We start from the raw sequence: 14791 nt of genomic DNA, 5'->3' as shown, positions 1-14791 counted from the left end.
ATTAATACTAATTAATTATTTAATTATTATTTATAATATTTTATAATAATTATTTTTATTTTAGATCATATTTAATCCTATTAATTATTTTGAAATAATTAAATATTTAAGTAATAAATTTATTAATTATTTAAATATTATTTAATTAATTTCACTTAATTATTAATATTTTAAATAATATTAATTAAATTATCCAAGAATTAGAAGCGGCTAGGTTTTACTTTTCCCTCCTGTATTTCGTTCAGCTTTGTTGTAGAATTTTTCATGAGTTCTTCATCGTCGCCGTTCGACTTTGCTCCTTCGACGACATTACCTTCATGTTGGATCGGAAGTTACGACATATTTTTGATATGAAGCAACAACGGGAGCTCGCTTGCTGTGATGGTAACTTTCTCCCTTTCGCGCGCTTCTTCGGCCAAATCGCATAAATCCGCCGAACCAAAGGATTTCGTAAATCTGGGATTTACCATGAAAAGAGGGAATTTTTCGTCAACCGCGACTTTCATTTACCGTGAGATTTGATTTTGTATTTTAGGCCGTTTGGCTGGATTTCGCCCAAATTCGACCTTAAATTGGGCGAAATCCGGCCTAAATCCGCATACCAAATAGCCCGTAAGAGTTCAAAAACATCTCAATAATGTTTTGAGTTTTATTTGACTTGGAATTAAAAATTTGATTTGCTTCAACTTAAGATTATGATTAGTGATATATTCTTAAAAAATTATCTTGATCGAGTATGAATTTCGATGCAAAATCAAGTTTAAAACTTCCAAAATTAAATTTGGAACCATCCAAACTCCGAATTCAGCAAACTTACGGTCGAACTAAACATCTTGAAAATACGAACCCAACGACACAAAATTCAACTCAATTCGAGCCCAAATGGGTCCAAATCGAAGACTCAAAGTGCCTTTAGAAGGTTCAAACCATAATTTGGATTTCCAAATGATTTCTAAACGCGACATGTGTATAGTACTCGTCGAGCGGCTCGATCAGACGAATCCAACTAGCCCAAGATGATTGAATTATGGTATCATTAAGACCTTCAAATGCATAGTAAATGGTCCACGATCAAGAGGATCAACATCGATTGTTCATTAAACCACTCTCAACTTATCCTATTTATTGGTTATGCCACTATAAAAAAAACTATAAATATACTCATCATTTCTCATGAAAGTGGGGCCCAATCAAAGAAGAGCAGGATGAGAGAGAAACTAGAGTGCTCTTGCCACTAGACTCCTCTCCTCAACTAATGTCGAACCACCAACTGATGCCGAACGTTTGCACGAGCACCGACTGATGCCGGATTTCCACCCGGCCACTTATTGACGCCGAATATCCGCCCAACAACCGACTGATGCTAAATTTTCTCTGTTTCTGTGCTGGATATTCGTGAAATGCTATGATATAATATTTTTCATACTTTACAGCCGCGAATACTATAGCTCGCAACAATTAGCTTGAAATTAGTTTGATTCATTTAAAAAATGACTTTGACTTTATTATAAACTAATTTGTTTTTGTGACTATGTGTGTTTTTATAATGATGTGTTTGTATCTGTGTTTTAACATTATATGCATAGAGATATTGTTACGTGAGGGAATAATTGAAACCAATGGAGTAACGATCAATCACAATTATCTTAGTTTTACTGACACCACCCATATATGAAGTGAATTAAAGAATAAATTGAGGCGTAAAATCATGGAGGGTGAATTAAGACTATGAGGCCTTATTCAAATATACATTAGCAACATTTGTAGAAAATTGATACAAGGATAGTCCAACTCCAAGTAATTGGAGTAATTTAAGTACATGATACATTTTGATCAATTAAAAAAGCAAAACAAGTGAAGTCATAGCATAAGTATCTAAAATGGTGACTATAATGCAAGCAAGAATGTGATACATATCTGCAAGGACACAATTTGAATTAACATTAATCTGACAGTAATATACCTAATTAGTGTATTAATTTAATTGGTTTATTTGCTAACTAATTTGTCTTAATCAACAACAATAAATTAGGTTTATGACATTATTATATTATTATCATATAATATAATAAATTGGAGTTGCTTTGTGCTTACCACAACAAGTCCTTGTTGTTGAATTTTTATAATAGTTACAAAAATTTAATTTGATGGAAATCATTAGCACTGTCATATCTAATAATTCAAGTGAAATGATTTGTAAGCAATCTATGATTTTGCTTGAGAAAGCTTTCTTACTGCTTTCTAAAATAAATTTTTAACATAAAAATCTCTAATTCAAGAAATTTCTTCTATATGAGAAAGTTGTTTTAAAAAGCAATAAGAAAATTGTCCCAAATAAAACCTAATTATTTAGAAGCTTGTCTTGATACAACTTCATATGAGAATATCCCAATATAATTTTTATTCATTTGTGCAAACATTGGCTTTATAACAATTTTAAATCATCACTAGATTTGATTTTAGTAATTTAACTGCTACAAATAGAAAAATAATCTCTAGGATAAATGTGTTTTACAATAATTTGATCTTAGATTGCAAACACGTAGGGGTGTCAATATTGGACCCGACCTGAAAATTTCGGGTTTAGGTTGACCCGAACCCGAAACGGGTCGGATTCGGGTTCAATAATTTGACCCGTTTCAAAAAACGGGTCGGGTTCAGGTTGACCGTTAACCCGAAATTGACCCGTTTTTGACCCGATAACCCTTTTTTGACCCGGAAACCAGAGATTGACCCGTTCTTGACCTGAAACAAAGGAGTTTTACCCGTTTTTGGACCCAAAAACTAGCAGTTTTTTGTCCGAATCGGGTCATTCGGGTCGGGTCAAGTTGACTCGGACCCGAAGCGGGTTGGGTTCGGGTCCGAAAAACCGACCCGTTTACAAAAACGTGTCTAGTTCGGGTTGACCCGAATAGTTCCGGATCAGTTTCGGGTTCGACCCGAACCCGACCCGTGACCCGAAATTGACACCCATACAAAAACGTATTGTATGCTAGAGGATTTAAGGCCGTGAGAGAGAATATTACATTCCAATTTTGTACGAAGATCCAACATACATAAAAAAGAAGAAGAATGATGGATAAGTTGTCCTCCACATTAAGTGCTAAGCTCCTTTTGATCTTGTGTTCGATCCTTCACTCGTAACTTCTCCAGCAAACTATTTTGTGGACTAAATCATTGGAACCTTTGATCATTGATTGTTAATCATCAATTTAGATTTTGTTTGAGAATGCTTTTGACGACAATTTTTTCACTGTTTTTAAAAAATCATTGTATTAAAAAGCATATGTTGAAAGCAGTAAAAAAAATTGTTCCAAATAAAACCTTAGAGTGAACTACCTTCAACATAAACAAATCTTAAATGGTTCACTTTGAATGATTTCATTATCTGCATTGTGATTTAACCATCGATTTTCGATCAATGATTTAGAGCAAGCAAATTGCAATCCTCACTGCAAGCACAAAAAAGCTGTAAAGAACTATGTTAAACATTATATTGGCGACCACCTTCCTCGCTATGACGCACACTATGAACTCACTCTCTTTATTATCGTGAATATTCTTCATAATTAAGATTTTGTTTGGGACAACCTAGCTGTTTACTGCTTTCTAAAATAACTTTTAATATAAAAATTTTTAATTCAAAAAATTTTTTTTTTTACTAGAAAGTTTTTTTTAGAAAATAGTAAAAGAGTTGTCCCAAATGAAACCGAAATGATAAAATATATCTAAATTCTTAAATAAAATATGCTATACCAGGCTCAAAATAGCTTTGTTTTTATGAAATCCATTGTTGCAACGAGCATATATTCCCCTCTTTACTCTCCAATCAATCATGTTAGTAATAGAAGAGATGCAAGAGACTGCAAATAAATCGTGGAAGAATCATAACCTGATTCCTCCCACTTCACTTTAATTTACTCTGATTTTAGTAGAAAAGAACTTGAAAGCTACATTACAGAGAGAGAGATTTAGACAATCTTATTTAGAGGTGTAAATAGGGGTGTCAATATTGGACCCGACCCGAACCCGACCCAAAAATTTCGGGTTTGGGTTGACCCGAACCCGAAACGGGTCGGATTCGGGTTCAATAATTTGACCCGTTTTAAAAATAAGTTGACCCGTTAATCCGAAATTGACCCAAAAATGACCCGTTTTGACCCGATAACCCGTTTTTGACCCGGGAACTCGAGATTGACCCGTTCTTGACCCGAAAAAAGGAGTTTGACCCATTTTTGGACCAAAAAACTAGCAGTTTTTTGACCTAACCCGACCCGAAGCGGGTTGGGTTCGGGTCCGAAAAACCGACCCGTTTACAGAAACGTGTCAGGTTCTGGTTGACCCGAATAGTTCCGGGTCAGTTTCGGGTTCGACCCGAACTCGACCCGTGACCCGAAATTGACACCCCTAGGTGTAAAGGCGTTGAACTTAAGCTTGATTAATTAATTCAGCTCGAGCTATTTTTTACGAGTTTAAGCCGACTCGTTTATTTTGAAATTGAAAAAATGATTAATAGGGTATAAATCTTCACGGTAAGGTCCGCGAAATAGAATTTGATGAGCCTTGATATCCTTGAAGATGAAACTATTAGGATCAAATGTAATTGAAATATTGTTATCTTGCGTGAGTTTAGAAATAGAAATTAAACTATATTTGAGAGTAGGGATGTGAAGAATCTGTGCCAAGTTCAACTTATGTGCAGGGGTGGGTAACAAACCTGTGCCGGAGTTGGAAATGGACATGGTTCTGCCAACACCGATGGTAATGGAGTCGGAGCCTTGATATGGGCTTGCGATCTAGAGATTGTCGAGGGAGTTTGTGAGGTGTAACGACGCTTTGGAGTCCAGGAACCAGTTGCTATTGAGTGCAGATTCAGGAGTAGCAACCATGGCGTGATTTGTTGAACTAGTAGATGCTGTAACATAGTGAACATTGAGACTATGCCAGCAAGAAGAGGCAGAGTGACCCTTTTTATTGCATAGTCGGCATATTGTTGGAGGTTCCGACATGGTATGAGAAGATGAAGCTCCATGAGGATAGTTCCGGCCTCAAGATTGTCTGCCACGACCATGTTGCGTGTAGAGAACAAGGTTGGGATCAGGTGTTGCCTGATTGCGAATGGCTTCAGTGACAATATCGATCTCTTCGCTAAGAAGAAAAGGATATAGTTAATCAAGGCTAATCGATGTTAGCATTGTTCTGATGACAGTTCTGAATCTTGAAAGGATGTCGGTGGCCAATTTAAGATGTAGAGAATGATGTCCTCCGTATCAACAGTTGATTCAGCGGAGGCAATTTGATCACCGAGGGATTTGATGTCAATAAGATATTGGGTCATGGAAGTCTTCATAAAGATGTTATGAAGATCATTCTTTAATTGAATTACTTTTGAACGGTTTGATGATTGAAATCTGAGTTCGAGAGTAGTCCAGATGGTTGAAGTGGATTCATGATTGACAAGATACAAAAGAATTGACGAGGATATCGTGGAACAAATGGCGGCAGCCAGATTTTGGTCTGTAAGCAGCCATTGATCGTAAAGAGAATTGGTAGTGGTTGATCCGTTCGATTGAGTCAAGAAGCGAGGTGGAGCTGGAATTGAAGGATCAAGAAATTTTCAAACCTGTTGGCGCGTAGTAGTTTTGTGATTTGAGATCGCCAGAGATGATAGTTGTCAGCGAATAGAGGGATGGGTACGATGTTCTTGAGGTTTCCGACGATGAACTTTAACGACGATGGAATGGTAACTTCTTCTTGCGTTACCTGTTCCAGATGGTCGCCGAGCTGAGAAGAAAATGAACTGGTCATGACCGAACACTTCTTCTCCCCCGCTCTGATACCATGAAGAGATTGATATCTCCTTCGTATAGTGCAGGACAAAAACATAACCAGATAGAGAAACGGAGTGAAGAGACAATAATCAATATATACATTGGATATCTTAATGCACCTAGAGTACAAGCTATTTATAGACGGTAGGATAATGTAAGGTATTTAAGTACACCAATACTAAACTGACATGAGTACAATTGAACAGGACTATTTGTTTGTTATGTTTTCATTCTCTATTATCCCCCAGCAAACTGATGATTCCTGAATTACAGTCAGTTTGGTTCGTAGGTGCTGAAAGCGATTTGTAGAGAGAGGTTTGGTGAGTATATCAGCAATTTGATCTATGGTGTTTATAAGAAGAAGACGAATGTTGAATGTGATATCAGACAAATCTTTGGTCAATTTCAGTATGCTTTGTTCTTGCATGAAAGACGGGATTGTTCGCAAGAGCTATGGTAGAGGTGTTATCACAAATAGATCTATATGATGATCTAAAGGAATGCCGAAGTCATTGATAATCCGTCTAAGCCATATAATATTTGCCGTTAGAGCTGCAAGTGCCATGTATTCAGATTCTGTAGATGAAAGAGCGACCGTATGTTGCGGGTTAACGATTTATTGCGAGTAGGAAAGTACCAGCAGAAGTAGATTGCGGTGAATTGATGGGAAGAATAGAGTAGTTGTCGGGTTCAGCAGTGGGATGATCAAGAAGTTGATGTGGATTGGTATTTTAAGACGAGCAAGTGTTCTAGACATAGTAGAGATGGGAGTGAGAAGAAGAGGAAAAATAGAAGTAGGAGGAGTTGAATCAGATTCGATTTGAGTGATGAAAGGAAAATTTAGTTAATTGAAAGTAGTATGCCTGAACATAAATATTTTGTTAGTGTGAATGTTGAGGCATTTGTATCCTTTTAGGTTTTAGAATAGTCAAGAAAGACACAAGACTGAGATTTAGGTTGAAGCTTGTGATGAAGATGAGGTGGAATGAGAGGAAAGCATTCACAGTCGAATGTTTTTAGATGCTTGTATTCAGGTTTTTGGTGGTAGAGAAGTTCAAAGGGAGAGATCTCGTTCGTAGTTGGAGAGGGCATAAGGTTTATAAGATATGTGGAGGTGAGCACATCATCAGACCAATAGATGGTGGGAACCGAAGCGGTGATAAGAAGATATCTGGTGGTCTTAATAATATGTATGTGCTTTCGTTCAGATATACCATTATGCTCAGGTGTGTACGGACACAACATTTGGTGAGATATGCCATTATCTTTAAGAAATTTGAGAAGATTGTGATTATTGTATTCCAACCCGCCATCAGTTATAAGACATTTAATTTGTTTAGACGTAAGTTTCTCAATGTATTTCTTGAAGTTAATAAAGATGTTTGTAATGTCTGATTTTTGTATCATAGGAAAAAGCCAAGTGAATCTAGAGTAATCGTATACGAAAATAACATAGTATTGGTAACCTTGATTCGATACTACTGGAGACGGTCCCCAGACATCGGAATACACAAGTTCAAGTATGGTATTTCGTCGATTTACAGAGTTTTCAAAAACTAATTTGTGGCCTTTTGCTAGAGTGCAGGGTATACAAGAAAACTGATGTTGGTGAATATGAAGCTTCAGATTACATTGATAAATGATGTGTAATATCCTGCTGTGAGGATGTCCTAATCGGTTATGCTAGATATCGGGAGATGTGGATGTAGCCGTGAGCGCAGAGTTGGATGAGCAGGGATGCACGTTCTTGATATAAGCTATAAGGAAGATAAATTACCCAAGGGAAGATAAAAAAAAAAGATGCTAAGGCCGGCACGGGAAAAGAGCTAGCCGAACAGCAACATCAAGCAATGCTTCTAAGAAAAAACAAGCAACATTACGATAAGAGTCGACAGTACAATGACGACACCAGCAAAGAAGCAGCCACCAACAGAGCCTCGGCACAAGCCACAAATGTCATAAAACTTCGACCTACAAAAAGCACAAGCCGCAAAAGCCAATTATTTCTTTCTAGATTTGCACCTATGACGTTTGTTTCCATCATTAGAGAAGGCTTTTTGAATATTACAACTAACAATCAAACCATATAGCTCATGAAACTCATCCACCGGTTCAACCCAATCATCCCCAACCTTCCCACTAGGCGAAGAATCAGACCCAACTAGCTAATTAGAATGATCTATAGGAGTTTCAATCAAATGGGACGATAAATTAGCTTTCAATTAATTCACCAGATGAAATAAGCTCAATCGGCACACATCAACATACGACACATCTCCCATCTTCAAACCAGGCAAAGCAACAATCTCAACGATGTTGAGATCGCCACCAACAAGCACCTCAGAAACCAAAACCTCTAGGTCTCCACTCAAAACCCTAAGAAGGCTCACCCATGAGGTAGCCTTAAAGGGAAGCTAGTAGTAGATATGTTCCTTATTAGAAAGACTCCATGAGAGCAATTGATTGATAGGGTCATTACTCATTCAAATATCTTAGAAGGTTAAAAGTTTTAAAAGGTACATGTACATCAAAGACCTCAAAAGGCTAAATGACTTAAAAAGGCATAGGTACAAAAGTTCGTAGCATGCTAAAAAATCTTAGAAGGCACAATTGTACAAAGACCTTAGCAAACTAAAAAACCTTAAAAGACACAAGTATACAAATACCTTAGCCTGAATGCGATAGTCGCTCCCAAGCTCCCTGGATATTTTCCTTGGAAGACAATGGTTGACTAGAGGGTTAATCGATGAAGAAGGCGAGGTAGGAAGACAATCGAATTAATAGGGATTTCTCACAAACGAATGAAAGAGTCAGGGGTGAAAACTAGGTGGATAGGGATTTCTTATGGCGCACAAACGAAAAATTAGAAGAGATGAAAAGAGAGATTTTAAGTGGTATATTACTAAATATAAATATAAAAGTTTAAGTGTTGAATATATATTTATAATAGTTTGAAGTGTTTTGTAGGTAAGAAAATTCCTATTTTTTATGATATAACATAACTATATATATAATTAACACCCACAAGAAAAATTGGGGCATAACCTTTATATTTATAAAACTAACACCCCCTTATATTTATTTTTCAAAGTCTTTCCCAAATATTCAAATGTACATCAAAATCTCAGCCTAAATTTTTTTCTTTTTTCAAATTCCCAACAATTTTAATCATGACAAGAACAAATACACATATTCAATAGTTCAAAAAACATGACATAGATACTAGTTTTATGAATCGACGAAACTTGAAGTATTTTATATGTATTTTCCCCGAAATTATAATGTGAGGCTTGGTTTGGAAAAGCTTTCTTACTATTTTCTAAAGTAGCTTTCAAGTTAAAAAACAAAATTGTTTTATAAAGCAGTAAGAAAGTTGTCCTAATAAATCCTAAGAGAGTTCACCCATTTTAGCTTTATTCTCTTTTAGATCTCTCTATATAAAAAGAGAGAGAAAGAGTGTTCATTTGGTGAGTATCAGTTTGCAGCTGGCAAGCAATATCTCATAGCGTAAAGGGCTAATAATGGAATATAATCGCCAGAGGGTGTGAAGGCTCTTTTCTCCTTCATTGCTTTGTGACTTTTGGGATGATGAGAAGTAGGTGAAGAAGAAGGGGAGCCACAAGTGGTTATTTAGCCTTTACAACTGTGTTCTTAATTAGCTTTTGTAGCTTTTTTTTTTACTTGGTGATAGCAAAGCTTGCAATGTGAATGACTATGCTTTTGAGCTTTTGAGAGGTAGAATATTTATTCCTTTTTAAATTTTATGTTTTATTTTATGAAGTTTTCAAGCTTGAGATCTTCATGTGGGATGTGATTTAAGATGTAATAATTATTGTGTGTGAGAGAATTTGTGGTGGTAGAGGAGATTTGATCACCTTAGTTATAATTAGGTATTCACACACATAATCAAAGAAATAAATAAAGATGATATGGGGCATAAAACCTTTTATATGAAAAGCTTAAAAAAGGTTATATTATAGGGCTTGACTAATTGCAAGAATTTTCAGTGATTGTAGAGAAGTTGACTGTTAATGGATATGACACAATGTAGAAAAAGATTTATGTAACCGATCCCATGTAGTGGGCTGAATGTTAGATGTTTTTGTTATTGATAACCCCACACGCGTAGATAGCACCGGCACCGCCGGCCGCAGTGCCGCCTCACCCGAATGCCCAATGTCGCATTCGCCCGTTTTTTTTTTAATCAAACGAGTGTGTTGGTCATGTCTGGTCAACATGGTAAACCACGCTGGTCGGGTTTGTGTTGAAATACCTGACCCATTTGCAAAAACGAGTAGGATTCGGGTTGACCCGTTTAGACCTGGATCAACTCGGGTTCAGCCTGAATCCGATACATCAACCCATTTTGACACCCCTACATATGATCCAACTTTATTACATTTTTATGCTTATTTCATGAGGCCGTTTATTTTTTTATGTTAATTATTATGTAATCATATGATTTTTTTTTTTTTGGCATTGTTTTTTATGTTCATGTTAATTGCAAAAGATATGTATATAATCACTTTTTCAGCACTTTTGCATTGAGATTTAATGATTGCCATACAAACTAGGTTGGGTTCTCCGTAGGATATTTGTTTTGGTCATTTTGAGTTGCTTTGGATTGCCAAGGAAAAGGGGGAGTCCCTTAGTATGAGTTCATTCACACTTTGAAAGGGCATCTAATTCTTGTATCATTTCATGCATGTAGCCATCGGCATTTAGAGGGAGAAAATTTCTTTGTACGTGCATGAACATGGATGGCCATGATTTGGTTCATGCACACTTATGGAGGATGCTTCCATGCAATTAATTGTTTTCAATGCAAATAATCATGTATTTTCTTATGGAGATAACTTGTGTTAGGATATCGCGATCAAATTTTGACTATATGATGCACTTTAAAATCTTTGGATCTATTTTGTGGTATGTGCAATACAAATAACTTATATATTGCACTCATCTGAAAGTAGATCCAAGGGCCTTAAAGTTCATTATGATCCATTTTTTTGTCAAAACATCCTCACGTAAAATTTTTCGTTTTTTATTAGGCTAACCACTTCATTCCATGTAGGTGTCCTTTCTATTTTTAAAATGATCCTTTGTATTCTAGTGATTATTTAACTTTCCTTTTTTCATGTATTGAAAGTCCTATATATAGCCTTGAATTTTAGGATGTAATCAACAATTTATGAATACAATTTGAGAATAATCTCTTCTCAAACTTAATTTTATGACTAGTTTATTTTCTTTTTCTTTGTGAGTTTGACTGCAACTAATTCTTTGATGAGGAAGTGGTAGTTATGCAATTACCTTTATTTTTGGTTTGTTTCACCTTAGTTGTCTCTCTATCTTTGTAGAACAACTGCATCAATTGATATCAGAGCTTAACATGAAGATTATATGATGTCGAAGATCAATTTGTGTCAAGCCTTCAATGACATTTGTTATTGAAAAAAATGTTGATTTCTTCGATGGAAGTCTTCTCAACTTTCATGTTCCAATTTCATTTACTTTTGTTGCATTTCTTTTATTTAGAAGATATCAGTTTTCTTGTATCTTAAAAAAAATTAATTAAAAATAAATATCTAATTTGAGATAGTAATTAAAAATAAATTTAATTATATAAACACAATATTAATTTCAATTTCTTTAATAGGAGCCAATGAACAGGTATTAAAGAAGCCTCTTCTCCATGCCAAGCTATAGCTTACATCTTATCTACCTTATTAGCATTAGATGGAAAATATTTGTCATGGTACTCTGATCAAATTTTTGTTTAGATTGGATTTTTAAGCTCTTAGATACACTTAAGATTAGTGAAATATATAATTAATTAATATTACACAAATCCCAAAGCAGATCTAAGAGTTCTAAGTCCTATCTTGACAAATTTATAATCACAATATCCTGACATAATTTTTCCTGCATTGGACAAGGAAGAGTTGGAAAATAGGAAATGAGATAGAAGTATAGTGAAGTATTTATAGTATGGAAATGATCTTCGAAAGTAAGGATGTTTGAAAATTTATTCAGAAAAACAAATGTGTTCTCTTTCTTTCTTTCTTTCTTTTGCATTCTTTTTTTAGTGCGTAGGTGTTTCATGTTTCTAATCTTTGCATATATTCTTCTTTTTTGCACTATTGCAATGACCTAACGGGCAAAGACATAATTAAGTAGATATGAGTGGTCTATTTGCAAAATGATCCGTTCAATCCTAAATCAAATGGAATATTGTATAATGGAATAATACAAAAGCATCACACACCATAAAAGTTCCTATCAATATATAATCTTAAAAGAAAATTTTAGAGGCAATCCCATGAGCTGTAAGTCACAATAGAGGGAACTAATTAATCCCTCTTGAGGCTTGCCTTCTTGTTGGATTATAATATACAAAAATTAAACTTTTTTTTCCCTTGTATTATAGAAATGGTGAGGTCTTCATGAGTAGACAAGAGGAGATTTCTAAGTTAATGGCCATAAAAGAAGAGTGGAGTTTTGTTGCGACTTGAGATATGTCATAAAAAAGATATATGCAATATCAGTGCAGAGACAAGACCATGTTCTTAGTGGAAGGCGAACCCCAACGGGATAATGATTATGAGATTGAATTATTATATGATGGTTCTGTACCTTTTGATAGTGAGTTGGATTTGTGGGATGAAAATTCTTTAGGTATCGTGAGGGGTTAGACTTCTATTGGCGAAAATGAGACTAAAGATTGGAGGAAGAAAATCATTTTTTTTTTCATGATTGTTATAATTAATGAGAAATGTGATCTAAAAATTGATGAAGGTAGAGTCATGACTGTGATTTTTTTTTTAATGTCGAGTTGTAGGGTTATAAAATCAAATGTAATGTGATGCCATTCCTTTATATTTTCATAAGTTGCTTTGGTTATATAGCATGAATGTCATGCTTTATGGTAGGGATAACCATATTTTTAAATTCAATAAAACCCATAAAGTTGGCCCCAACCAAGCTTTTTTATGAGATTCTCAAATAACATCCTCATGAATTTTCTTCTAACAATTACGCAAAATTTTCTTTAAAGAACATTACAAATCTCCAATTGGTTATCATGGGTTCTTCTAATGGTAGTACTTTTGTGCCTATTCATTTTGCTTCTTATTCAACTTCCTTTTTTATATATATATATTTTAACATGGAGTCTTTTTTATTTTGCTTCTCTCCATTTCCTTCTTTTGAAGGAAATTTAACCTTATTACTAGATGGAGTTTTCCTCTCTTATGACGAAGCTTTTTCGGAGTTTTCTAATCTCTTTCATGTTGAAATTTCACATAAATTATCTCCTATGACGCAAATTCAACATCTAATTGATTTTATCCCAAAATTTCAATGTCCTAATCTTTCTCATTATTAGATGAACCCATAGAATATTATGAATTTAAAAGCATGTAGGATGATTTGTAAGAATGATTAATTTTTTTTTTCAATGCCCCTAAGCTTTCATGAGAATGATGAAAAGCATCTTGATGCCCACCACCATATGTATCAATTATAGCATGAAAATATTCATTGGTGTTTGTTTACTCGAAGGAGCGATCATTCAAAAAGAATGTCAATTCTTTTTCTTTTGTCTACCACTAATCGCAAAATTTAGAGATATTATTTTTCATTCTTGTGATGTTTAAAGAAGAGTAGAAGACATCATTAATGCATGTAGTTTTGATATTCAACATTAGTTTCAAATCACTTATCTTAAGATGTCATTGCTTTAGCTAATGTTGTCTTAAGACCCCACTTAAAGATTTCCTTGTATTTGGTATGATAACGACACCTATCTTAAGATGTCTTTGCATATGATATTAGCCATCATTCGTACATGTTTTTCACACAATACAATCAAATATTACATATTTATAAAACAAACACTCGTATCTTCATTCATCAAATTATCAACCAAATATTAAAATTCACATTATAATTATCAACTTTGTTAAAAAAAAACATTAAATTTCAATATGATTATTAGATATATAAACAAATTCATTGAATAATATGATTACAAATATACCTAATATTTGGCATAGCCTTTTGCTATGATGATAGTGACACATAAGAATCTATATAACAGATTTATGGTTCCAAAAGAGCGTTCTATTGTCTATTGAAACTTTATAAAAAAAATACATAAGTAGGCTTCAAAATTCTGTCCATTTAAGAGAAAATAATGTGAACTTCATGAAGTCAAAAAATGATAAAGAGGTTAGGCTTCCTCTGTACTCCACTAGTTATTATGTGGATCAGTTCAAAAGTCAAATCTTGATTTAAATTTATTGAGGATTACCCCAATTTCTCTAATAAAATAGAAACCTAATGGGACTCAACAAGGGCTTACTAAGCATGTGTTAGGGCAAAAAACATATTAGTAAAATTCATCCTTGTGGATTCCTATTTGTCAACATCTTGAAATATTGCCATCTCCACTATTATATTTTTGAAATTTGCTAATAAATTGAGTAAAAATGCATAACAATATCAAAACAAATTTATGCATCTCCACAATTTTCTCACTACTTGATTATAATTTCTATTTGACCACTACGTTCTTACTGGTTTTAATTGCACTAAAAAGATGCTTTCTACAATAACTTTAAAAAAATATTTTCTCTGCAACAACTTTACAAAGCAATAAGAAATCTATCCCAAACGAAACATTCAGCTTCATTTGGGACAGCTTATACTTTTCTATTTATAATTTTGAAAGCTCATTTTCAACCATAAATTTAAATGTGCTTTTCAAAAAGCAGCTTTTTAGAGAAAATTTTAACAAAATTATGTAAAAACTATCATTCAAATTAGGGGTGTCAATTTCGGGTCACGGGTCGGGTTCAGGTCGAACTCGAAATTGACCCGGCACTATTCGGGTCAACCCAAACCCGACCCGTTTTTAAAAACGGGTCGGTTTCCTAGACCCGAACCCGACCCGACCC

The sequence above is a fragment of the Dendrobium catenatum genome, unplaced genomic scaffold (assembly GCF_001605985.2).
Source record: "Dendrobium catenatum unplaced genomic scaffold, ASM160598v2 fragScaff_scaffold_1067, whole genome shotgun sequence".
NCBI classification, from domain to species: domain Eukaryota; kingdom Viridiplantae; phylum Streptophyta; class Magnoliopsida; order Asparagales; family Orchidaceae; genus Dendrobium; species Dendrobium catenatum.
The sequence above is the reverse complement of the archived record's forward strand: the minus strand, read 5'-3'. Positions refer to the sequence as shown.